Source organism: Lissotriton helveticus, chromosome 3_1 (genome assembly GCF_964261635.1).
Source record: "Lissotriton helveticus chromosome 3_1, aLisHel1.1, whole genome shotgun sequence".
In the NCBI taxonomy this organism is placed as follows: Eukaryota; Metazoa; Chordata; class Amphibia; order Caudata; family Salamandridae; genus Lissotriton; species Lissotriton helveticus.
The window spans coordinates 461,851,602-461,876,544 of record NC_136061.1 but is presented as its reverse complement, the minus strand read 5'-3'; the positions used below and the strand labels follow the sequence as shown (position 1 = coordinate 461,876,544).

The window sequence follows — 24,943 nt, the reverse complement described above, 5'->3', positions numbered from 1 at the left end:
GCCTGGTGGTGGGTCTGCAAACTGGTTCAAACCAGAAAATCCTGTAGGACCAAACAGCCAAAATACAAGTCTGGACAGACCTGACTGTCCAAGCAGAAGAACTTCGTAAATGTGTGCAAGGAGATCCACTAAGCGGCTTAGCATAGGTCCTAGACAGGTAGCCAATGTGCCAATGCAGTAGTAGCAGCCTCCGAACTCGTGGAATGGGCTCGCAAGCCTTCCCAGAGGCTGCCTCTTGGCTAATGTGCAGCAGATCTTAATGAGTAGTACAATCCATTGCATAGCCTTGCCCTTTTTCGCTCTAGGGAGCTTGATGAAGAGCCGATCATCCACTCAAAAGTGTTTAGTGCGATTAATATAGAATGAAAGAGCTCTCTTTGGGTCCCGGCGATGGTCAGTCCTACATGGAAGGATGAGACGGAGCGAAGAAAGTAGGCAGAGTGATGCTCTGGCCATCATGAAATGGGCTGACAACTTTCAGCAGAAAAAGAGGCACGGGTCTTAAGAACCAATTTGTCAGGAAAAAAGCAGGAGTACGAAGGGTGAAATGAGAGAGCCTGAAGCTCGCTCACCAGTCTGGCAAATGGAATAGCCACCAGGAAGACCGTTTTTATAGTCAAGAGCTGCAGGGAAAAGCTTTGGAGAGGCTCGAAGTGGGCACACATGAGATATGTGAGGACCAGATGAGGCATTACAAAAGGAGCAGGCGGGAGCAAAAGTTGCAAATCTCTTAAAAAAAAAAAAAAAAAAGAGTCACAACCGGTGACATGCATGAACAGGGATAATTGATTTGGTAGCCACAGGCAAAGTTGAAATGCCTGACACGTAACCCATCACAGTGCCCAGGGCAAGGCCCTCCCGGGCTAGAGACAACAGAAACTTCAACAACTCCCAACAGTGCAGAAAGGGGTCCACCTGGTGTGAGGAACACCAAACCAAAAGAACAAGTTACCTACCTTCGGTAATGATGTATCTGTAAGAGACATAGGTTAGTTATAGATTCCTTACCATAGATTTTGCCCCAGGCGTAATACTGGATCCAGAGAATTTTTTCTCAGCAGTACCACTGCACGTCAGTAGGTGGCGTCGGACGACTCCACGTCGGTCGCCAGCTTCGTGGTCGCTGAGATGACGTCACAGTGCCAACTTAGATGCAGCCCCTGCATGCTGACGTGAGTTAGGACAACTTTCCACGCAAGAAGCGCTGAGCCATGCAAGACACTGGTGCGCTTCAACTAGGGCCCTGTAAGAGAATACCTCCCTAGAAGTCAGTTTGCAGAGCGGGGAGGATGGGTGAGGCAGTAATGAGTCTATAACTAACCTATGTCTCTTACAGATACATCATTACAGAAGGTAAGTAACTTGTTGATCTGAAAGAGACAGTTATAGATGCCTTACCTTAGAATTGATACCCCATCAATACCATCCCCGGAGGAGAGTCTGCAAACCAAGTTCACACTAGGAAGTCCTGGAGGACCGAACGGGCAAAATAGCCGTCCCTCCAGACTTGGCTGTCCAGGCAGTAATGTTTAGTGAACGAGTGCAAGGAGGCTCACGTGGCTGCCTGACAGATATCAAGAGGAGGGACTCCACGTGCCAGTGCAGTGGTGACTGCCATAGCTCTAGTGGAATGAGCATGCAGCCCCACTGGAGGTTCCTTTTTTAACAAAGTGTAACAGATTTTGATGAAAAGGACAACCCATTTAGAGATGGTACGCTTTTGAACAGCCCATCCTTTCTTGGCACCTACATAGCCAATGAAGAGTTGATCATCTACCCGAAAATCTATTGTGCGGACAAGGTAGAAAGAAAGCGCGCGCTTATAGTCCAGGCGGTGGAGTCTCTCCTCCTCCTTGGAAGAGTGCGAAGGTAGGAAAAAAGTGGGCAAAGCAATAGTTTGTCCAATGTGAAAAGATGTAACCACTTTTGGAAGTAACAAGAGCTTCGTTCAAAGCTCGGAGAAGAAAGGGGGCTTGGAAGAAAGAGCTTAAAGCTCACTCACGCTATAAGCAGAATTAATGTCAACAAGGAAGGCCGTTTTCAAAGTAAGGAGCCCGAGAGGGCCGTTATGAGGGGGCTCGAAGGGAGCACACATGAGATAAGTAAGAACATGATTCAAGTCCCACTGGGGCAATATGAACGGAGTTGGAGGAAACAGATGAGTAATGTCCTCAAATAATATATTTACAAGAGGGGACTTAAACAAGGAAGGCTGATCATGCAGCCAAAGGAAGGCAGAGATATCCGCAAGCTAACCTTTAAGAGTGCACAGACCAGAGCCCTGCTGAGCCAAAAGAAAAAATACATACAAGAGGACCTCAGAAAGAGAGGCAGAAAGGAGATTCACAGCCTTTGCTGCATACCATGCCACAAACTTGTTTCATCTACAGGAGCATACCGATTTAGTGGAGGGATGTCTGGCTGCCAAGATGACATCACACCCTTCAGGCAGAAGGTTGAAAGCTGTCAACTGTTGCAGCTCAATCTCCTCGCAAGGAGGTGGAGGCTGGACAGGTTAGGGTGAAGCACCCTTCCCTGCAGCTGCGACAGAAGATCCTACCGAAGGGGCAGTCTGAGTGGAGGATCGATGGCCATGCTCAGGAGCTCTGGGTACGAGAATTTGTGCCAAGTCTAGATCCACAAGAATACCTTGGGCCCGGTCGTCCTTAATCTTCTTCAGCATTCTGAGCAGAAGTGGCACAGGCAGAAATCTGGTTGGGGAAGGGAAAGGGATCCTCCTCTGACCCAAGCTTAGTTTGTTAGCCACCACTGCAGTTGTTGTGCAGTTCCCTCAGAGATCTGGACGTAGTCGGAAAATTCCCCTGATGCTGCACCCACTGGAACTTCAGGTCCCACTGCAGAGCCTACATAGGCCATCAGGCATGATCCATCGGCAGGAGGCCATGAGGCCCAACAGCATCCGGGTCATTCTCACCAAAATCTAGACTAGAGGCTGAAACATCGGTATCATAGCTCGAATATCCCAGACTCGCTGCTCGGGACGATAGGCCCGAAACTGCACTGTGCCCAGAACAACCTGATGAAAGAGAGAATCTGAGAGTGGAGTCAGGTATGACTTCGGCACATTGATAGTGAACCCCAGCGAATGCAGGAGGTCCTCTGTAGTCTGGTGGAGGGAGATGAAAGCCTGGGCGGGCCCACCTTCAACAGCCAGTCGTCAAGATGGGGGAAGACAAACCCCTGATCTGCACAGATGCGCTGCGACCACAGCGCACAAGTTACTACTTGTGTAACGATATATCTGTAAGAGACATTAGTTAGTATTAGATTCCTTACCTTAGAATAACCCCAGGCGTCAGACTGGATCCGGAAATTTTTGCGTAGCAGTACCCTTGCGCGTCGGTAGGCGTCGTCTGCGGCTCCGCGTCCGTCGTCGGCGCCGTGATGACGTCGTCGGAGTACTTAGACGCCGCCTCCGCGCGCTGACGTCAGTTCTTAGACACAGCTTTTCCGCGCCAGAAACGCAGAGCCATGTTAAAAACCAACACTGGTGCCATTGAAACTAGGGCCCTGAAGGGGACAACCCTAACCCTAGATATTGGTTCGCAGAACGGGGAGGATGGGTGGGTCGGTAAGGAATCTAATACTAACTAATGTCTCTTACAGATATATCGTTACACAAGTAGTAACTTGTGCATCTGAAAGAGACACGTTAGTATTAGATTCCTTACCTTAGAATAGATACCCCAGCAATACCAACCCCGGTGGTGGGTCTGCGAACCAATAATCACACCAGAAAGTCCTGGAGGACGGAACGGCCAAAGAAGCCATCCCTCCGGACTTGACCGTCCAGGCAGTAGTGTCTCGCAAACGTGTGCAGCGATGCCCACGTAGCTGCCTGACAGATGTCTTGCAAGGGCACACCTCTGCCCAGGGCAGTGGTGGTCGCCGTCGCTCGGGTAGAATGAGCCCGCAGTCCAACCGGGGGCTCCTTCCTAGCCAAGGAGTAGCATGCCTGGATACACAGGATGATCCACCGGGAGATGGTCCTCTTGTGCACCGCTTTCCCCTTCTTAGCGCCCACGTAACCAACAAAGAGTTGGTCATCCACCCGGAACTGGCGTGTGCGATCCAAATAGAATGAGAGCGCACGTTTTGGGTCCAGACGGTGGAGCCGCTCTTCTTCTTTAGAGGGATGCGGTGGCGGGAAGAAGGTAGGCAAGGTGATGGACTGCCCGATGTGGAAGGCCGTGACAACCTTGGGCAGGAAAGAAGGTTTGGTACGAAGCACCACTTTGTCCGGATGGACAGAAAGGAAAGGTGGAGTACAAGAAAGAGCCTGGAGCTCACTCACTCTCCTGGCAGAGGTGATGGCAGCCAGGAAAGCAGTCTTCAAAGTCAGAAGGCGAAGAGGACAGTTGTGAAGTGGCTCAAAGGGAGCGCACATCAGAAATGTAAGAACCAGGTTCAAGTCCCACTGAGGCATCACAAACGGAACAGGAGGAAACGTGTGAGTGATGCCCTTAAGAAATCTGTTAACAATAGGGGACTTAAACAAAGAAGGCTGATCAGGTAGCCTGAGAAAGGCTGAAAGGGCAGAAAGGTAGCCCTTGATAGAGCCCAGAGCAGAGCCCTGCTGGGCAAGAGAAAAAAGGAAGAGAAGAACCTCAGAAAGAGGGGCAGAAAGTGGATCCACAGCCTTTGCTGTGCACCATGCCACAAATCTGTTCCACCTGCAGGCGTATACCGACTTTGTGGAGGGACGCCTGGCTGCCAGAATGATGTTACAGACTTCAGGAGGCAAGTCAAATGGCCTCAACTGTCGCCGCTCAATCTCCAAGCATGGAGGTGGAGACTGGACAGGTTCGGGTGGAGGACCGTCCCCTGCTGCTGCGACAGAAGGTCCTCCTGAAGAGGCAGATGAACCGGGGGATCGACTGACATACTGAGTAGCTCTGGATACCAGTACCTTCTCGCCCAGTCCGGAGCCACAAGGATGACTTGGGCCCGGTCGCGCTTGATCTTCTTCAGCACTCTGGGCAGAAGTGGTATAGGCGGAAAGGCGTACAACAGACCGCAACTCCACTCACGACGAAAAGCATCTCCGAGCGAGTGCCGCCTTGGAAATTCCAACGCGCAGAACTGATGACATTGCGCGTTCTCTTCGGTGGCGAATAGATCTAACCAAGGCTCTCCGCATCGCTGAAAGAGGCCTTGCGCCACGTCCGAGTTCAGACGCCATTCGTGATCCATCATGTACCGACGGCTGAGCTCGTCCGCCCTGGCGTTCAGAGAACCTGCCAGGTGTTGAGCCACCAGGGTCACGCCCTGGCGTTCCAGCCATTGCCAAAGGCGAAGAGCCTCTTGACAAAGGATCCACGACCCCACCCCGCCTTGTTTGTTGCAGTACCACATGGCGGTGGTGTTGTCCGTGAACACCTGCACTACACTCCCCCGGACAGAGGGGAGGAATGCCTTCAGTGCTAGACGAATCGCCCGTAGCTCCAACAGGTTGATGTGGAGCCGGGCCTCCGCCGGAGACCAGAGGCCTCTGATCTCCGCCTCTCCCATGTGGCCTCCCCAGCCCTGGAGGGACGCGTCCGTCACAACTACGTGCTCCGGTTGGGGAAGGGAGAGGGATCTGCCGCTGACCCAATCGCGGTCCGTAAGCCACCACTGCAGCTGTCTCGCAGTGCCCTCCGAGATCAGGACGTGGTCGGAGAGGTTGCCCTGATGCTGGGCCCACTGAAACTTCAGGTCCCACTGCAGAGCCCGCATCCGCCACCTGGCGTGATGCACCAGCAGGATGCAGGAGGCCATCAGCCCCAGAAGCCGCAGCGTCAACCTGACCGAAACCCGGGATAACGGCTGAAAGATGGGAATCAGAGCCTGAATATCCCGGACCCGCAGTTCGGGCGGATAAACCCGAAACCGCGCCCAGAACCGCTCCGATGAAGAGGAGCTTCTGAGAGGGACACAGGTGTGACTTCGGCACATTGATGGAGAACCCCAGCTGGTGCAGGAGGTCTGCCGTCGTCTGGAGGTGGCTGACGACTGTCTGGGGCGAGCCCGCCTTCAACAACCAGTCGTCGAGGTAGGGGAAGACTGAAACCCCTAACCTGCGCAGATGAGCTGCGACCACCGCCATCACCTTCGTGAACACCCGTGGGGCGCTGGTAAGGCCGAAGGGGAGCACGGTAAACTGAAAGTGCTCGTGGCCCACCATGAACCGCAGGTAGCGCCGGTGGGCAGGCAGGACGGGGATATGAAAATAAGCGTCCTGCAAGTCCAACGCTACCATCCAGTCTCCTGGGTCCAGGGCAGCCAGGACCTGAGCCAGTGTCAGCATCTTGAACTTCTCCTTCCGGAGGAAGCCGTTGACGTTCCGTAGGTCCAAGATAGGGCGCAGGCCCCCTTTGCCCTTCTTGGGTACCAGAAAGTAGTGGGAGTAGCAACCACACCCTACTTCTGGCCCAGGAACGCGCTCGATGGCCCCTTTGGCCAAGAGGGCCGTAACTTCCTCCTGCAGAAGTCGCAAGTGATCCCCCGATACACGGTGGTTCTGCGGTGGCATGGCTGGAGGAGTCGCCTCGAAGGGGAGGGAGTAGCCCCTTCGGACGATTTGCAGCACCCACCTGTCCGACGTGACAGTGCGCCAGTGAAGGTGGTGATGGCGAACCCTGCCTCCCACTGGCGTCACATGGGCCTGAAAGCACGGACTAGGAGGGTTTAGAGGCGGATGCTGCGGGGGAAGGTGTGGACTGACCTCGCTGCTGCCCCCGACCACCAGGACGGCGGTTCCCACGGCCGCCACCGCGTTGGGTATTGCCCTGCGGTGCGTGGCTGGCGGCACGTGTGGGCGCACCCCTTCCGTGGCCACGAAAAGAGTGATAGGCAGCCGATTGCTGGCGCTGGCCCGAGAGGCCTAAGGACTTGGCCGTAGCCCTGGAGTCCTTAAAACGCTCAAGCGCATGGTCTGCCTTGTCGCCAAAGAGGCGACGGCCATCGAACGGCATGTCCATAAGCGTGCTCTGGACATCCGCCGAGAAGTTGGCGGACCTCAGCCAGGCGTGGCGTCTGACCGCCACCGTCGTTGCCATCGCTCTACCCAGCGAGTCAGTGGTATCCAGCCCACACCGGATGGAATATTTGACTGCATCCCGGCCCTCCACGAGGGCTTGGACGAGTTTGGCCCGTACCTCCAACGGACACTCTGGCAGCACTTCCACGACCTTATCCCACACAGAGTGGGTGTAACGTCCCAAGAGGCAGGCGGTGTTAGAAGACCGCAGGCCGAGGCTAATAGATGAGAAGATCTTCTTCCCATACTGGTCATACCTCTTGGATTCCCGGTCCGGGGGTGCGGACGGGAATGCGGTCTGGGAATTGGAGGCCTGGATGACCAGGCTCTCGGGGGTAGGGTGGGAGGACAGGAAACATGGGTCGCCCGGGGCTGGGCGGTGGCGTCTGGCCACGTTCCTATCTACGGGCGAACCCGTAGCGGGCTTGGACCAAGTGCCCAGCAGAACGTCGGTAAAGGCCTCATTAAAAGGCAGCAAAGGCTCGGCCGAGCTTGACTGCGGTTTAAGGACCTCAGTGAGGAGGTTAGTCCTCACGGCCGCGACGGGGAGCTCAAGGCCCAAGGCCTTGGCAGCCCTCATCAGCACCACACTATAAGTTGCCCCCTCCTCCGATGCCACGGAAGGAGGGGAGACAAAACCAGTGTCTGGAGAGGTGTCCAGGCCACTGGCCTCCCCAAGGTCTCCTGTCCAGTCCTCATGAGACTGACACTCCCTGGTCAGAGGGTCCTCAGACCCCTCCCAGTCCTCTTCATCACCCATCTCCTGAAATTCAGGGTTCTCAACCAATGGGGCCTGCTCGCAGAGAGAGAACTCTCCAACCGGCGTCTGGAGCGACGCCGGAACAGGAACGAAGGTGGAACCGGGGACGGCCCCGCCCGAGGCCGGCGGCGACACCTGAGGGTCCGACGCCGGGGAGGTCGTCAGATCCACCGGCGACGAACCAGATCCCGAAGGAGGACCAGCAGCATCCTGCGGCGCCGGGCCCGAAGCCGGCGGCGGCGTCGGAACGACTGGACCCCTCGGCGCCGGGCCCGAAGGCACCGGCGGTGTCGGGATAACGGGGACCTGCGGCGCCGGGCCCGAAGGCGTCGGCGGCGTCGGGGCCAAAGCACCCGACGGCGTCGGGGCCGGAGCCGCCGACCCGCTAGGGCCCCCAGACGGGTCCGCCGGGCCCGAAGGCGCCGCGGAGCCCGTCAGAGGAGAGAGTTTCCTCATGGCCATGAGGAAGCGCTCGACCTCCTCCGGCGTCGCGTTTAGCCCAGGGACCGGAGGGTGTGGAGCTGCACGCGGCGCCCGCGACTCCGTCGGAGCCGCGTGGGCGGTGTCACCCGAACCCCCGGCCGCTTCGCGCGAGCGTCGGGGGGAGTCCGAGGAGCGATGACGCCGCTTGGACTTCTTGTGCCTCTTACCTGACGACGACTTCGACCCGGAGGAGTGCGGCCTACACTCAGAGCTGTGATGGCTCCGAGCCCGCGACCTGTCCCTCGACCTCCCATGGGATCGGGACCTCTCACGGCGCGGGGCCGACTGCCGGAGTTCGAGGCGCCTACGGGACCGCTCCCGCCTGGCTTTCGAAGAGAGGGCCCGGCAGTCGGAGCAGGCCTTGTCGTCGTGGTCGACGCCCAAACACGACAGACGCGGTGAGGATCCGTGACCGACATCAGCCGGTCGCAATCGTCACAAGGTTTGAAGCCGGGCATCCCTAAAGGCACCGTGTCGGAGTCGAGAGACTCGAATAGGATCAAAAAGGATCAAAAAGGTTAGTCAAAAAGTGACTAGGGTTACTGCTTTTTCCAGATCTGCGCTTGCTGGCGCGGAAAAAAGAAGAACTGACGTCAGCACGCGGAGGCAGCGTCTAAGTACTCCGACGACGTCATCACGGCGCCCACGATGCCGACGACGGACGCGGAGCCGCAGACGACGCCTACCGACGCGCAAGGGTACTGCTACGCAAAAATTTCCGGATCCAGTCTGACGCCTGGGGTTATTCTAAGGTAAGGAATCTAATACTAACGTGTCTCTTTCAGATTATCACTTTCGTGAACACCCGAGGGGCACTGGTAAGTCCAAATGGGAGCATAGTGAACAGAAAATGGTCATGGCCTACCGTCAACCGTAGGTAGCGTCTGTGGGCTGGCAAGATGGGGATATGGAAATAGGCCTCCTGCAAGTGCAGCTCCACCATGCAGTCTCCAGGGTCGAGGGCAGACAGGACCTGAGCCAAAGTTAGCATTTTGAACTTCTCCTTCCAGAAGAAGTGATTGAGGGCCCTGAGGTCTAGAATAGGAGGCAGGCCTCTGTCCTTCTTGGGCACAAGAAAGTAGTGGGAATAGCAACCACAACCTACTTCTGGTGCAGGACCCTCTTGATAGCTCCCTTGACCAAGAGAGCTGAAACTTCCTGGCAGAGAAGAGCCAAATGATCCTCCGACATGTGATCGAAAGATGGTGGCATGGTGGGAAGGGTAATCTCGAATGGGAGGGAGTAGACCCTGTGGACTATTTGCAAAACCCACCTGTCCGACGTAATGGTTTGCCAGTGGGGGAGGTTATGGCGAATCCTGCCGCCCACTGGCAGTTGGTGGCCCTGAGAGGTCAGACACGGAAGTCTTCGAGGCTGCTGCCTGGGGAGAAAGGGTGGACTGGCCCGCCCGCTGGCTCTCAGACCAGCGAGGTTGCTGAGTCCTGCGTCCGAGACCACGAAGAGGCTGGGCAGCTTGCGTGGACCGGTTGCTAGACGTACGAGTTACTTACCTTCAGTAACGATGTATCTGGTAGAGACGATTCTAGCAGCAGACTCCTTCACGTAGAATTATCCCCAGGCGTGAGACTGGATCCGGAAGTCTTTTGCCACAGCGTACGTGACGTCAGCAAGGTCACATAAGTCCCACCCAGGCGCGCCTACGTCAGTTTTCTTCGGAGAACTTTTCCGCACCACAACGCGGAGCCACAAGACAAAAAACTGTGGGAGCATGGGAACAGTGTTCGAAAGAGCAGAAAAAAGAGAATGGAGACAAATGACACCATAAGGAACAATGGCAGAGCAGGCAGGGGCAGAAGAAATAACAGAGCAGAGCCCTGAGGAGCCACCCTGCCAGTATGTAGACAGCCGTCCCCCTCTTCTTCCCCGTGTCCCGGACACAAGGGACATGCATAAAAAGTCATGACCCATGTAGCAGGCCAATCACCCTCATCCAGAAACAAGAAAGGGGAGTCAGTCCCCAGACAAACAGGAACAACAAACCTCCAAGCCATCCTAGCATAGAGGGCAACCACCCCCCAAGGAACAAAGGCAAGCCATGGCCAGAGGACCCCTATGCAGAGGTTAGCAGAGGGGCCAGGACCCCTAGCAGCAAGAGGAAGGGAAGGGAGGAGAGGGAAGGAGAGATTGAAGGCAAACCCCCCAAACCTGGAGTAGCGGGGCACAAGAACACCGTAACCTCATCCTCCAAGAACCAAGAGGAGGAATGAACCGCAACCAGACAGAGCCACTCGTCAAGAGCAAAAGAAGGCACTCACAGGAAACACAGTCCCCCACCGGGAGGCGAGCACCGAAGACCAACCCAGGGTCCTCGCAGAACGGGGAGGAAGGGTGAGCCGTGAAGAAATCTGCGACTAGAATCGTCTCTACCAGATACATCGTTACCAAAGGTAAGTAACTCGTACATCTGATAGAGACTACTAGCCGCCGATTCCTTCACATAGAATAGATACCCTAGCAATACCCACGGGGAAGGAGGGTCTGCGAAAGGACCCCACTAGCCTGGAAAGAATAGAGGGTCCCACAGGGGACCATATCTGTGGGCCAGGTAAGTAACCTCATCCCCGCCAGGCCAGAGGAACCCCCACAAGGAGAACACCACCAACCCCAGAGGATGTAGGAGGAAGAAAAAAGACTGAAGAGGCCCGTACCCTCACAGCAGAGGAAACAAGGGCAAGGTTAGAGAGGCCGAAGCACCCCACAACCTTACAAGGCAACAGAGCTTCAATCCAATGCTAAGACAGGAGGAAGAAGAGGAGGAAGAGGAAGAAGAAGAGGAGGAAGAGGAAGAAGAAGAGGAGGAAGACGAAGAGGAAGAGGAAGAGGAGGAAGAGGAGGAAGAGGAGGAAGAGAAAGAAGAGGAGGAAGAGGAAGAAGAGGAGGAAGAGGAAGAGGAAGAGGAAGAAGAAGAGGAGGAAGAGGAGGAAGAGGCGGAAGAGGAAGAAGAAGAAGCCCAGAGGGCCCAAGGAAATGAGGGAAAGGAAGGCGAGCCCCCTCCTGATGGCAGGCAACAGGCCAGCCAGAACGGCGCCGACATTCGTAAGCCGCCAGAAGCAAGAAGAACAGCCCGGGGCCCTAGAAAGACCGGGCAGTCTATGCCTGACAAGGGAGCACTCAATCACCCCAGCCCTCAGGAAGGTGAGAAAATGCCCAGCCACACCCCTACGAAGGGCCACACACACGACCTCAAGAAACAAAAGAAAAATACAACGCCATGCAGAACAGACACCCGAAGGCGGCCAGAACTCCCTAGCAGAGCGCAAGCTACATAACAGCTACCACTACCACACATAGGGTACATTAAGTCCCAAGACATGGGAACCCTCTTTGTAAGAACTTCCGCATGCAGAGGAAAAAATATATAGAGCTTTGGGGAAAGAAGCCCCCACGGAAGGCTTGTCAAGCAGCCCAAGAGAAAAACAGAAGGCCTAATCTCAGGGCCAAGTCTGTGCAAATAACTCAAGCAGATAACACACAATAAACAAAGGGCCGTCCAGCAGCCAACAAAGTCACAGCCCAGGCAAGGAGGACTCCAGTGAGCATAAAACACATCTCATAGCAAGGGCAACCGGTCCAAAGAAAGGTCCAGAACCAGCTCAACTCAGCAGTCACTGAGGAGAGGAAGGAGGAGGAGGAGGATAAGGCGGAGGAGGAGGACGTAGCCCTGCCAGGAACCGTTGGCCGCTAACCGTTAGCCGAGGCATGAAACAACAGGCTGCCATTGAACTGAAGATCAATCAGCCGCTCCTGAATATTTTCAGGGAATACGCCATCCCGGAGCCAAGCATGGCTACGGAGGGCGACTGAGGAAGCCAAGCCCGGCCCAGCACCTCCGAGATGTTCAGAGCAGAGCGCAGAATAAACGCCGCTAGCTCCCGGCCCTCCAGCGCATGATGCCGTAAATCCACCTGAACCGTCTCCTGGGATCCAGCAGATCCCAAACACTCAGCCGAGTCCCACAAACAAGAGGAGGCCCTAGCCAACACACGTAAGGTGTTAAGGGCCCGTAGGGAAGTGCGGGTCGAGGCGAACATGTTGCGACTCCCGAGTCCAACCAGCAAGCCTCCCAGGACGGCGGAGTCAACAGTGGCGGAAGGGAGGGAAAAGCAGTCCGCAAAAGTGGACTGGAGACAGAGGGGTGGAGGGAAAGACACGCCGGGTCACGCGGCGCCGGGAGTTGCCAGTGCAGAAGGTGGTGAGGCACTGGATCCCCCTGGGGCAGGGTGCCTCCAAGTCCCCGTCAGGGAAGAAAGGAGCGAACCCTCAAAGGAAAGCAAGATCTCCCTCCCACCAGAGCCCTGGTGAAGAACCTCCAAAAGATGGTCTGCCGGAAAGTGAGCAGCCGGGTCACCCATGCCCAGGATGCCCACCGCCGTGGACACTGTGTCACCCAAGGCCGCACCCGCCTCCATAGGGCCCCGCGGTGGAGGAAGCAGCTCCTCTGTGGGCGATGGCTGCAGATTAAGGCGGCCGTCCCTGAAGCCAAGCGGTGCGGGCAAAGGCCAGACCTGGAAGTCGGGAGGAACCGAAGAATGGGGGACCTGCCGCTGCTCTGACGAACATCTCTGCCTCGAAAATGGCGAGGAGCTGCCCTTCGACGATGCCGGTGAAAAGGACACCACGCGGCGGCCTGTCTCCGGGGAGGATGACACCAAAATGCAGCCAACCTCCAGACCCCTGTGCGTGACTGTAGAGTCCACCACCCGAGGCCGAACGGCGTCACCATACAGTGCCGACGGCCAGATCCGAGGTAACCAAGGGGTGGCGCCTGAACAGCGCCGGCTCAACCTCTGCCAAGGCAGCCGCCTACGTGGAGGAACGAGAAGGACCAGGGGAATGACCCTCCGCCAGCCGCGGCCAAGAATGCGTTGGAGGTGGCCCAGCGATCCATGCAGCACCGCCAGAGCCGACTCAACCTCCGACTCGCCCTCCGATGAGGCAGCCCTTTCGTGGAGGGGCAAGAAAGGCTCGGAGCAGGACGAGGGGTCCCCATCCTGCCTCGACCCAGAGCGGGACGTGGAGGGTCCACCGAACCCTGTGGTGCAGCCCGCACCAGCAGATGCCGGTCCCGTGGAGGCGTCAACTCAGCCGTGGGCAAGACCTTCGCCTGCCCAGAGGGCCGCATCACCCGCGGAGAGCCCACGCCCCCGCCAGGCCTAACACCAGCCCCGGGGACAAACTACGACACTTACTCACTGGGGAGCGACGCTCTTGCGACATCAGAGAAGGGCGAGGACAACTACAACAGCCGTATCTGAAGCCGTCTGCCGAGGCTGATCGGGGAGAGGAAGCCGACCTTGAGAGGCGCGCTGAGAGTAGTTTGATACGGAGCTCCCGCCGCGACTTCGGCTTCAACTGTTGGCATGCCGCACAGTCAGTGGTGACGTGATCCTCCCCCAAACACCACATACAAATGAGGTGAGGGTCCGTCGCCGACATAAGACGCCCACACGACGTGCAAGTCTTGAAGCCCGAAGGCATTCGAACACTGTTCCACCAAAAATTAGGCAAGGTTAAGAAAAAGGGCCCCCCAAACAGGCCCGTAGCAGAGACCGGATCCGCGTTGCATGTGGAAAAGGAAAAAACTGACATAGGCGTGCCGGGGTGTGTCTTATGTGACCTCGATGACATCACGTACGCAGACAATGCCTGGGCGGAGTTGCGTGATGCCGCCCCGCCCCCGGCCCACAGGGATGCTGTGGCAAAAAGTTTCCGGATCCAGTCCCACGCCTGGGGATAATTCTACGTGAAGGAATCTGCGGCTAGTAGTCTCTATCAGATTGGGCCGGACGGGGCGGGCTGCCCCTTCCGTAGCCATGAAAGGGGCGTAAAGCAGACCGGAGTGGAAGGGAAGGCGCAGCTAGGTCCAAGGATCTGGCTGTAGCACGAGAATCCTTAAAGCGCTCCAGCGCCCAGTCTGCCTTACGGTCAAAAAGGCGACGGCCATCGAAGGGCATGTCCATTAAGGTTTACTGAATATCCCCCGTAAAGCCAGACATGCTCAATCAGGCATAGCACCTAAGGGCTACCGACGTGGCAATCGTTCTGTCTAGTGAGTGGGTAGTATCCAGTCCACATTGAATCGTGAATTTAGCTGTGTCTCTCCGGTCTGCCACTGCTTGGGAGAGAATGTCCCAGGCCTCCTACGGGCACTGAGGCAGCACTTACGCGACCGCGACCATATCCCAGATAGTATGGAGTATGCGATAATCATGGACCACAGTCTTCAGCTGGAGGAAGAGAACATACACTTCCCAAGATGATCCAGCTTCTTGGTTGCCGGGGGGAGCAGAAGGAGGGAATGCGCCTTTGGAATAAGAGGCTTGGCCCACCAAGCTCTGGGGGTGGGGGGAAGGGTGTAAGGTGAGGAAAACTGGGGTGCCCGGAGCCGGGCGGTAACGGCAGGTAATCGTCCTTTCCACAGGAGCCCCAGTGCTGGGCTTGGTGCCCAGAAGGATGACAGTGAAGGCTTAGTTGAAGGGGAAACGGGTTCAGAGAAGATTGCTGCAGGCTGAGACACCTCTGTCAGGAGATTAGTCATGACCGTCACTGAAGGGAGCACCAGGCCCAAGGCCTCGGCTGCCCTTCGCACCACTACAGCATAATACGCTCCATCCTCCGTAGCCATGGTAAGGGGAGAAAGCATGCCATGGTCTAGAGAAGTGTCCAGACCACTGGCATCACCCAAGTCCTCTCTCCAGTCCGGCTCTTCAAGCTGGTCTGCCAAAGAATCCAGCAACATCTCCCAATCCTTTTGGGCAACAGGAAGCACCGGGGATGAACAGGGGAACAAAAGGACCCTCTGGCATTGGATTCGATATTGACGGGTCGATCTCAGGGGTGAGGATGGGGACGGTGTAGGCTGGGGACACGGCCGACGTGGGGGAGGGGCGGCTCCAGGATAGATCAAGTAAGGTCGACCAGTGTCAATCCTAATCTAGGCCTGGATCCGCTGGGGCCCTCTGGCACTGGGGCTGCCTGCATCGAAGGCCCAGGACCCCCGACCAGCTCCTTGGGCATGAAGGTGCGCCGTCAGAATCGGGCTGCCTAAAGATACTGTGGAAGGCTTCGTAAAATGCACAAAGTTGGGCAGGGGACGCCCTGGCTCCCGGAAACAGAGGGAGGCGCAGAGACATCCCTGAAGGAGGCACCGAAGACGGAGCTTTAGAGCGACAACGCTCCGGATCCCACGTCATGTCAGCCGACCGACTGGGAGAAGGCAAAGAGAGCAGGTGCTTCTTCGCCTTCTTCTTGTGCTTTGAGTTACCCAAGGAGTTCGAAGATTTGGAATAGGACGAGGCGTGATGGCTCTGCGAGAGGTATCAAGACCTTCCCCGCGAGTGAGACCGGGAGCGACGCAGAGCCAACTTCCGGGCCTCCAAAAACTTTCAGGACCACTCCCAGAAAGACGTTGGAATTATGGCCTGGCAGTCGGAGCACGATTACGGGTCAGGTCGCACTCCACACGAGGTGCAGGTCTGTTACAGACATCAGTTTGTGACAGGTCTCACAGGGTTTAAAGCTGGTCTAACATCCCTAGCGCACCAGAAGTGGAAGACTTGAAAAGAAGTTGACAAAATACCAAAAAAGCTTAGACAAAAAGTGACTAAAGGGGTAGCTCTCTCAATATCTGCGCTAGGCTGGCGTGGAAAAAGAAAGAACTGACATCAGCGCATAGGGGCGGCTTGTAAGTAGGTCATCGTGCCGACCACAAGGACAGACACATACCAACGTGCAGGGGTACTGCTCAGAATAAAATCTCCGGATCCAGTCTGAGGCCTGGGGAAAATTCTAAGGTAAGTAATCTATAACTAACTGTCTCTTTCAGATACTTATTCCAACAGCAGACTTAGACAGTCTTAGTGGAGGGGTGCTTGGCTGCCAAGATGACAAAACAGACCTCAGGAGGAAGATTGAAAACTGTCAACTGTCGCCGCTCCATCTCCATGAATGAAGGTGGTGAATGCGGTACAAAACTCTACCCTGTGCTGCAACAAAAGATCTTTCTAAAGGGCCCGCTGACCGGAGGACCAATGCCAGTCACCACTGTCAGTTCTGAGTGGGAAAGGGAGAGGGGTTTGCCTCTGGGTCAATCACAGTGTATCAGTCACCACTGCAGATACTGTGCAGCCCCCTCCGATATATGGACCAGGTCGGAGAGATTTTTATAATGCTGTGCCCACTAAGACTTCAGATTCCACTGCAGAGCCTGCAGTGGCATACTGCACTAGTAGGATGCAGGAGACCATGAGAACCAGCAGACTCAGAGTCAGTTTCATTGAAATCCAGGACAGAGGTTAACATGTCAGAATCACTTCCTGGATATTCTAGACTTCCTGCTCTAGAGAATAGGCATTGAATCGCAGTGTCTAGAATGGCTTAGATTGAAGGGAGTGCCTAAAAGAGGGGTGAGGTGTGACTTCGGCACGTTGACAGTGAACCCCAGCGAATGCCTTGGTGAGCCCGCCTTCAAAAAACAGTCATCGAGGTAGGGGAGACTGAAACCCCCGCCCTCCGTAGATGGGCAGCAACCACTGCCATCACTTTCATGAACAGCTATGGGGCACTAGTAATGCTGAGAGGGGGCACCCCAAACTGGAAATGCTTATGGTGCACCATGAACCTCAGATAACACCTGTCGACCAGCAGGGTGGGGTTGTGAAAATGTGCATCCTGCAGGTTCAGCGCTGCCATGCAGGTTCCAGGCCAGACAGAACCTAAGCCAATGTGAGCACCATGAATTTCTCTTTTCCCGGAAAGTAATTGAGAGGGCGCAGATCTAATATAGAATAGAGGTATTCATCCTTTTTTGGGCACCAAAAAGTAGCGGGAGTAACAACCATGCCCAACTTCTGGTGCAGGCACAAACTTGATGGCTCCTTTGGCCAGGAGAAGCTGTACTTCCTGACAGAAAAGGACAGAAGATTCTCCCTCAGCCATTCTTAGGATGGTGGCAAAGGCTGAGGGGTTTCCACAAATGCAAAGGCGTACACCTTTTGCACAATGTGAAGCACCCACTTGTTGGAGGTTATCGCTCACCATTGGGGTAGATGGTGCCTGGCCACCAACAGCATGACTGTGCTGAAAGGAGGGCACACTAAAGAGACTTCGAGGTTGCGGTAGCCAGAGGAGTGGGGGACTGGATAGTATGCTGGGTTTGATTTCTGCTTTCCTCTTTGGTATCTCCAATCCCATCCATGAAAGGACTTAGCAGGTTACTGTACTGGCGGGTACAGTTGATATGGCGAATTCCATTTGTGTCCTGGCCATGGCTGCAGTTGGGTCACGGTTGGGGAGAAGAGACTGCTGCTCAGACCAAGCAGACTGGGAAAGCCCGAGAGATCTGGCAGGGCCCCTCTTCTACCCTCTTCCCCGGACAGCCATTTACCCTGTTTTCCTGACAGCCCTTGAGTGCTGTGTCAGCTTTGTTGCCAAAAAGGAGGGTCATCGAAGAGCATATCAATCAGAGAAGCTTGACATCCAACGAGAACCCAGCGGACTGCAACCGGGCGTGGTGACAGAGCACCACTGAACAAGCCATAGCTCTGCCAATGGAGTCTGAAGTACCTAAGCTATATCTGATAGCAAACTCTGCTGCATCCTGACCATCTACTAAGGCTTGGTTGAGGATAGCTTGGCCCTCCTCAGAAAGCATGTGAAGCAGCTGTGCAACGGAGTCCCATAACGTATGGGAATATCAGCCTAAGAAGCATGCGATGTTCACAGCCTGCAAGGCTAGTCTGGTTGAAGAGAAAATAGGCTTCCCTAAGGTGTCAAGCCTCCTGGATTCCCTGTCTGGAGCCCCTGTGCAAGGTTTGGCCCAAGCCCCTAGGAAAACGATGATGGCTTTGTTAAAAAAGAGCAGTGATTTCGACGAACTGGCTCCTAAATGAAGCACCTCCATTAAGACATTGGTCTTGACAAACAAGTTACTTACCTTCGGTAACGATATATCTTTAAGAAACATTAGTTAGATAGTTTCCTTACCCTAGAATCAGACTGGATCCGTAAAAGTTTGCGTAGCAGTACCCTTGCGCGTCGATAGGCGTCGTCTGCGGCTCCACGTCCGTCGGAGTCGTTGGCGCCGGGATGACGTTGTCGGAGTACTTAGACACCGCCCTCGCGTGCTGACGTCAGTTCTTATACACAGCTTTTCCGTGCCAGAAACGCAGAGCCATGATAAAAACCGACACTGGTGCCATGAAACTAGGGCCCTGAAAGGGATGACCTTAACCCTAGATATCGGTTAGCAGAACGGGGAGGATGGGTGGGTCGATAAAGAATCTAACTAACTAATGTTTCTTACAGATATATCGTTACCGAAGGTAAGTAACTTGTTCATCTGAAAGAAACACGTTAGTTAGATTCCTTACCTTAGAATAGATACCCCAACAATACCATCCTAGGTGGTGGGTCTGCGAACCAAGATCACACCAGAAAGTCCTGGAGAACGGAACAGCCAAAGAAGCCATATCTCCGGACTTGGCTGTCCAGGCAGTAGTGTTTAGCAAACGTGTGAAGCGAGGCCCACGTAACTTCCTGACAGATGTCCTGCAATGGGACTCCCCAACCCAGGGCAGTAGAAGCTGCCCTGGCCCGAGTGGAATGGGCCCTCAGCCCAACAGGAGGCTCCTTTTTTGCCAAGAAGTAGCAAACCTTGACGCACAAGACGCCCCACCGAGAGATGGTTCGTTTGTGCACCGCCCATCCCTTCTTCGCGCCCACGTAACCAACAAAGAGCTGGTCCTCCACCCGGAACTGGCGTGTGCGATCCAGATAGAAAGAGAGCGCACGTTTTGGGTCCAGACGGTGGAGCCTCTCCTCCTCTTTCGAGGGATGCGGAGGCGGAAAGAAGGTGGGCAAGTTGATAGACTGCCCTATGTCGAAGGCTGTGACTCGGCAGGAAAGAGGGGCGCGTTCTTAAAACAACCTTATCTGGATGGACAGAAAGGAAAGGAGATTTAGAAGAAAGAGCCTGGAGCTCACTCACTCTCCTGGCAGAGGTGATGGTAACCAGGAATGCAGTCTTAAGAGTCAGAAGACGAAGAGGGCAATTGTGAAGTGGCTCGAAAGGAGCGCACATCAAAAAAGTCAGAACCAAGTTCAAGTCCCACTGAGGCATCACCAAAGGAACAGGAGGAAACATGTGAGTGATGCCCTTCAAGAATCTATTTACAACCGGGGACTTGAAAAGAGAAGGCTGATCAGGAAGCCTTCCGAAGGCGGAAATGGCAGAGAGGTAGCCCGTTATAGTGCCCAGAGCAGAGCCCTGCTGGGTAAGAGAAAGAAGGAAGAGGAGAACCTCAGAAAGGGGGGCAGAGTGTGGATCCACAGCCTTTGCTGTGCACCATGCCACACATTTGTTCCACCTGCAGGTGTATACCGATTTTGTGGAGGGACGCCTGGCTGCCAGAATTACATTGCAGACTTCAGGAGGCAAGTCAAATGGCTTCGACTGTCACGCATGGAGGTGGAGACTGGACAGTTTTGGGTGGAGGACCGTCCCCTGCTGCTGCTACAGAAGGTCCTCCTGAAGAGGCAGACGAATCGGGGGATCGACTGACATGCTGAGTAACTCGGGATACCAGTATCTTCGTGCCCAGTCCGGAGCCACAAGGATGACTTGAGCCCGGTCGCGCCTGATATTCTTCAGTACTCTGGGCAGAAGTGGTATAGGCGGAAAGGCAGACCTCAATTCCACTCGCGACGAAAAGCGTCTCCGAGCGAGTGCCGCCTTGGAAATTCCAACGCGCAGAACTGATGACATTGCGCGTTCTCTTCTGTGGTGAATAGATCTAACCAAGGCTCTATCCACTGCCAAAAGAGGCCTTGCGCCACGTCCGAGTTCAGACGCCATTCGTGATCCATCATGCACCGACGGCTGAGTTCGTTCGCCCTGGAGTTCAAGGAACCTGCCAGGTGTTGAACCACCAGGGTGACGCCCTGGTGTTCCAGCCATTGCCAGAGGCGCAGGCTTTGGCAATGGCATTTTTTTTTCACTCAGCACGCCGACGAGGTCATCACAGCGTCATGGCTCTGCACGCGACTCCGCATGACGTCACCGGAGCCATAAGAAGACGTCGTCACCGGAGGCACAAGAAGAGCACGTCGGCGTGATGACGCCAGTTCCACCCATTTTTTCCATGCCATCAGGGCACCGACCATAGAGACAATGTATACATAGTTCACAGAATTCACACAAATACACTCAGTGTAAATTAAAATAAGAAAGCTTACATTTCAAATAAGCAAACAATGGACAAATAGAGGCAATAAAGGTTTGAGTACACAAAATAAGTCAAATAACAAAAAACTCATCTTTTAAGGTATAAAAGGGTGGACAACGGGGAGGCGGGTGGGTCAGTGAGGAATCCACAGGCAGATACTGTATCAAACAGAAAAAGCGTTACCAAAGGTAAGTAACTTGTTCTTCGATGGACACATCTGCCTGTGGATTCCTCACCTTATAAATAGAATCCCACAGCAGTCCAACTCCCGGAGGGTGTCTACCATTCTAAACCAAAAAGTCCTGTAAAACAGAGCGCGCTAAATGGCCGTCCCTCCTCACCTCGGAATCTAAGCAATAATGCTTCGCGAAATTGTGGAGGGAGGCCCAAGTTGCGGCTTTACATATGTCCAACACAGTAACACCTCTAGACAAGGCAGAAGAAGATGATTTAGTGCTGGTGGAATGAGCTCTAATGCCTACAGGAGGCTCCCACCAACCACGGAGTAGCATATCTTGATGCACAAGATAACCCACCTGAATAAAGTGCGCTTGTGCACTGCCTTTCCCTTCATATGACCAGCATATCTTGACGGAAGTCCTTTGTTCTGTCCAAATAGTAGTTAATCACCCTCTTTGGATCCAAACGATGAAGTCTCTTTGGATGAGTGAGTGGGAGGAAAGGAAGTAGGAAGGGTAATGGGCTGACCTAAGTGGAAGGGAGTCACCACCGTAGGCAGAAAAGCAGCCCTGGTCCCGAGTACCATCCTTTCAGCATCTATGGTCAGAAAGGGAGGCTTTGAACTCAAAGCTTGGAGCTCACTCACCCTCCTAGCCAAAGTGATAGCCAGGAGAAAGACCGTTTTAAATGCCAAAAGTCTCAACGGACAACTATGCAAAGGTTCAAATGTACAACCCATGCAAAAATGTTAACACCAGATTCAAATCCCATTGGGGCATAATAAAAGGAGTGGGAGGTAACACATTTGTCAGACCCTTAAAAAATGTTAAGACTATTGGAGACTTAAAAAGGGAAGGTTGATCAGGCAAACACAAAATGGCAGACAATGCAGACAAATATCCTTTAACAGTGGCCACAGCACAACCCCGCTGAGCCAAATGAAGATACAAACAAAGAACATCCAAAAGATAAGCTTTCAAGCGATAAATAGATTTCTCTCCGCACCGTTTAACACATTTTGACCACCTGTAAGAATAGACAGACTTGGTGGAGTGTCGCCTGGCCGATAGTATAACATCCACCACATCAGGCAGGAGAGAGAAAGAATTTAAGTTGCCCCGTTCAATCTCCAGGCATGAAGGTGTAGGCTCTGGAAGTGGGAGTGAAGAACTTGCTCCTCCATCTGAGAGAGGGGATCTGCCCTGAAAGGGAGACGGAGCGGAGGGTGCGACAAGAGGTGAAGAAGGTCCGTGTACCACACCCTTCTTGGCCAATCCGGGGAGATCAATATAACTTGGGCCAGGTCTTGGCGAACCTTCCTCAGAACCCGAGGAATCACGGGTATGGGAGGAAACGCGTAAAGGAGTTGTGAGCTCCAACTCAAATTAAACGCATCCCCCAACGCTCCCTGCGTCGGAAACTGGAGACTGCAGAATGACGGGCAGTGCGCTTTCTCGAGAGTGGCAAACAGGTCCACCTGGGGTGTTCCCCACGTCTGGAAGATGTGTTGAACTACCTCCTGATGAAGCCTCCAGTCGTGGTCGGCGGAGAACTGTCGACTGAGACTGTCCGCACGCACGTTCAGCACCCCAGCCAGATGATTTGCCATCCACCAAATCTGATGGTCCTGAGCCCAAGACCAAAGACGCAACGCCTCTCTGCAAAGACGGTACGACCCTACTCCTCCCTGCTTGTTGAAATACCACATTGCGGCAGTGTTGCCCGTCAGGACTTGAACCGACTGACTGCGAAGGGAAGGGAGAAAGGCCTTGAGAGCCTAACGCATCGCCTGCAATTCTAGAAGGTTGATGTGAAGCAACCTTTCCTCTGGAGACCAAAGACCCTTGATCTCCAGATCCCCCAGATGAGCACCCCACCCTAGGGTAGAGGCATCCGTTATCACTGTGGCCACCGATGGAGGAAGATGGAAAGGCTTTCCTTGAGACAGATTGCCCTCCAAGCTCCACCAAGGCAGATCCGCTGCAGCTTCTCTGGAGATCCTTACAGACTCCCTGAGATCTCCGTTGTGTTGATACCACTACTTGCGGAGACACCACTGGAGCGCCCTCATGTGCCAGCGTGCATGGTTGACCAACAGGATGCAGGAAGCGAACAGACCGAGCAGTCGAAGGACTTTCAGAACTGGAACAACCGCTCCATTGTAAAAAAAAAGAGGAATCATTTCCTTAATGTCGAGAATCCTTTGTGGAGGGGGGAAAGCTCGTCACACAGTGGTATCCAGTATTGCCCCTATGAACAGGTTGCGCTGTGAGGGCACCAGGTGAGACTTGGGTACATTTATCGAAAAACCCAATTTGTACAATAGCTGGGTTGTAACCTGCAGATGACGACGCACCATCTCTGGAGACACTGCCTTCAAGAGCCAGTCATTCAGGTAAGGGAAAACCGGGATCCCCAACCTCCTGAGATGGGCAGCTACCACTGCTATCACCTTGGTGAAGACTCGATGTGCGGTAGTAAGGCCAAAAGGAAGGACCGCAAACTGGTAATGTTGCGACCCAACTGTAAAACAGAGATACTTCCTGTGAGACTTCAGGATTGGGATATGAAAATACACATCCTGTAAATCGATGGACACCATCCAGTCCTCTTGTTGAAGCGCCTGAAGAACCTGCGCTAGGGTAAGCATTTCGAACCTCTCCTGCTTGAGAAACAGATTTAAAATTCTGAGGTCCAGGATTGGACGCAACCTGACGCCCTTCTTGGGAATCAGGAAATAACAGAAGTAGCAACCCTGACCCCTTTCCTGGTCCGGAACCACCTCTAACGCACCTTTCTGTAACAGGGTAAGAGCCTCTTTCTGAAGGAGAAGCAATTGGTCCTCCGTGCAAAACCCCTGACAAGGAGGGTAAGGAGGGGGAAATTCCCTGAAGGGAAAAATCGTACCCATTTTCTACAAGATCCAAAACACAAAGGTCTGAAGTTATCAACTTCCAGTCTTGTAGAAAATGGGTAAGCTGGCCTACCACAGGGCCCACATGATCCAGAATGCTGGATCTAGGGCTGCTTTCCTGCATTACCGTTAGGGGCAGGGGAGGTAGAGGATGAAGAAGAAGAGGGATGCTGTCCAGATCCACGAAGGCGACCTCTGCCTTTACCTCTGTAGGATTTATACAAAGGGTTCTGTTGCTGCTGTGCGTTGACAGGAACGAAAGGAAGATTTCCCAAAACCACGGTACCTTCTGAAACCATAGACTCTTGAGTGAGACTGAAATCCTAAATATTTTGCCGTGGCCTTACTGTCCTTAAACCTCTGCAAGGCAGAGTCAGCCATTTCCCCAAAAAGCTTAGAGCTCTCAAAAGGAAGATTCAAAAGAGCAGCTTGCACATCTGGTGAAAATCCAGAAGACCTCAACCATGCATGTCTCCTAGTAGCAACAGATGAACCCATTACTCTTGCCACTGAATCTGCAGTGTCCAAACCCGACTGGATCACTTGTCGAGCAGCGGCCTTAGGGTCCGCCAAAACTTCACTTAAATTACCCCGATAAATTAGGAAAAATCTGCTGGGCAGAGTCCATAAGGGCGTGAATATATCTGCCCAACAAACAAGTTGCGTTAGAGGATTTCGAAGCCATACTAGCTGACTAAAAGACTATCTTCGCAGACTGCTCAAGCTTTTTTGAATCTCTGTCAGCTGGTGCTTGAGGGAAGAAACCCATAGACTGCTTTGAGCATGAAGCCTGAACCACCAAACTTTGAGGTGAAGGGTGTGAAGAAAGAAACTCAGGGTCCCCTGGAGCTGGTCTATACCTCCTAGATACAGATCTAGAAACTGCAGGAGCAGAAAGAGGATCACTCCAAACCTTGAGTATTGGTTCTGTCAGGGCATCATCGAAAGGCAAGAGAGGCTCTACCACAGATGAAGGAGAATGAAGCACCTCTGTAAGCAGATTAGGCTTACATTCAGCCATAGGAAGCTGTAAATCCAAAAGTTCAGCTGCCTTCTTAACGACAATATGATAAGGTGCAACATCCTTTAAAGGAGAAGCCTTCTGTGATGTAAAATCCCCTTCTGGAGAAACATCCAAACCACTAGCCTCACATAATTCTTCAAATAAGTCCTCAGACTCATAAATTTCACCTTCCTCCATGTCACCAGCCTGGTACCGCTCTTCTTCGATCAACCTTTGTGCTTCTCTACAAGAGCATACCTTCGGCTGCGGTGTCGGTGGCGCCATTCTCGGCGTCGATGGCGGATCTTAAACAGCA

General features: G+C 54.0%; 1 protein-coding gene across 5 annotated transcripts in view; it reads right to left on the bottom strand.

Moving 5' to 3' along the window:
• Positions 1 to 24,943, bottom strand: part of PIKFYVE (phosphoinositide kinase, FYVE-type zinc finger containing) — a 2,266,845-nt gene that overhangs the window by 2,921 nt on the left and 2,238,981 nt on the right. The gene's annotated exons all lie outside the window — the stretch shown is intronic.